Below are 2,327 nucleotides of genomic sequence, written 5' to 3'. Positions count from 1 at the left end.
CGCCTTGGGATTCCCCCGGAGGAGCTGGAAGAAGTGGCTGGGGAGAGGGAAGTCTGGGCCTCCCTTCTGAAGCTGCTGCCCCCGCGACCCGACCCCGGATAAGCGGAAGAAAATGCACAAATGCATGTGTAGATTATCTGTGTCATGCAATAATATAATTACAATTTTAGTAAACGATGCTTTTAGTGCAGTGAGATTTTCTTCAACATTGTGGAATCATTGGCGTCATCATTTATTTGTGACTCAGTGAATATTATGTGTCATGTTTATTTTTCTCTTATTTTGCTTGTTTTATCCTTTTACTATGGCCTTTTTTGTTTCTGAATAAAGATATGATGATGATTTATGAATCTTAATTTCTGAGTTAAAACCTGTTTCTTGTTGACTTAAATTGCATTTTCAAGGCAGCAGGTGGACTTTTATTTTCAAGTTAAACCGGCTTCTATTGTTTATTTAATTGTTTAAACTGATTTTTCAATAATTTTGCTGATGAATGGAAGGTTGGAGATTCTGTAGTAGTGATTTGTCCTGATTTTACTTTTTTATATAGCTGGACTTCTTCTGGATTTCTTTCTACATTGACTTTCTGCTTACTGCTGATCAATGAAGGCCATATTTATACACCATGAGGCGAATAGTTATCCTGTCAGATTCTCCCTGAAAAATTGATCTCTGCTGTGCCAGAGTCACTATGAGCCTTTCTCTTTGCCCAGCGTGTCAGGATAGATGAACGGCCATGTTTTGTTAGGTTTGCTGTTGAGCCATACTATTTCCATTTTCAAGTATTGGAGTGAATAAAATAGTTTGAGATGTTGCTTGGGATTTTATTTTACAACTTGACACTGCTTCTTTAGCATTCTCACCATGTGAATGTGTGTGTGTGTGAATGTATAGTGTGAAGCACTTTGGAGTCCTCTGGACTTGATAAAGCACTACACAAATACAGACCATTTACCATTATCCCTGATCTGTGATGGATCTCATTCATAAGTGAAAAACGCTCTGAATCATTATTTTTTAACATTTTTATTTTGTAAAGCATCATTAGAAGAATGTACCTTTTCCTCCACTTCAGAATTATGCATTTCTCTGTTGGCAGAAAACTTGCATTAAAATACATCAAGATTTATGGCCATAATATGACAAAATTGTAAAGAAGTTGAAATGGAGTTAACATTTCTGTAAAATGGTGTATAATAATGAGGTTTTATATGAAACCTGCATTCATGCTCATACTAACTGCTTAAATACACCAGCTCTAAAGCTTCATGGTCACATGCACTTTAATAGGGTTCATATTTTTAACGTTGCAGACTAGACACAAAAAAAGCAAACATATCCTCAATATATTCAACATACACACTCGCAGTCACACTCACACATGCTGCATTTCATTTTCCCTTTGTCAAATCTGCTCTTCTCGTCACAGAAGGTCATTTCACAAAGTGAACCAACAGGGGGCAGTCTTTTGCCCCTCTGCTTAATGCCTTAGCTGCTGGAACAGAACTCCATTCCAGGACTGTAAGACTTCAAGGTGGTGTCATGTAGAGGGTTACAGGCTGGGAATGACATCCACCCCTCTGGAGGAAGAGAGTGGAAGACAAGAAGCGTCTTGGCAACGCTGCTAAGACCAGACAGATGTTGGTGTGTTTAGTTTCAGCAGGATTCAGAGACACTTTTCTGATTTCAATCTTAGGCATAAAAGAAAACGAGAACCCACTCTGATGGAGGAGAAAAAAGCCCAGAAATAGGATTCTGTCTGCTGGTGCACTGGCAGGAATTATACTATTTTCACTTCCACTTCCACTTACAGTCACAATATTTCGGATGTCAGGATATTATGACAGTGGCACTTTCCACACACACTGAGTCTGGCAATTGGAAATATTGTGACAATAATTGTTCTGAGTGACAGCTGCTTAACGGATGGAGCGCTGCTTTTGCTCCTCTCTCCCCTTGATATCTGACTGATCTGTCAGCACATGAGCTAAATCACAGAGGCGGCCTGTCTTCTTCCACACACTCATCAGTTTTAATGAGGTTATCAGCTAGTCAATAAAACGCTGCGCTGACATTTCATTGTGGTTGGAAGCTGCCGTACATGGAGCCTATCAGCTCTGGAACGGCTCAGACCAACAATGTTCACCAACCAAAACAGGAGAGATATCAGAGATATTCATAAATATTATATTTCATATACAATCATGTGACAATAAATAAAGGTAATGTTTTGGTTAAAAAAATTTGATCATGTCAAAAACTTGAAGCTTTGTGATTTGCCTCTGATTGATTCTCTGCTTTGTTATGTTTGAAATTTAAAACATATA

This window comes from Poecilia reticulata, linkage group LG13 (assembly GCF_000633615.1).
Source record: "Poecilia reticulata strain Guanapo linkage group LG13, Guppy_female_1.0+MT, whole genome shotgun sequence".
Taxonomy (NCBI): Eukaryota; Metazoa; Chordata; class Actinopteri; order Cyprinodontiformes; family Poeciliidae; genus Poecilia; species Poecilia reticulata.
The sequence above is the reverse complement of the archived record's forward strand: the minus strand, read 5'-3'. Positions refer to the sequence as shown.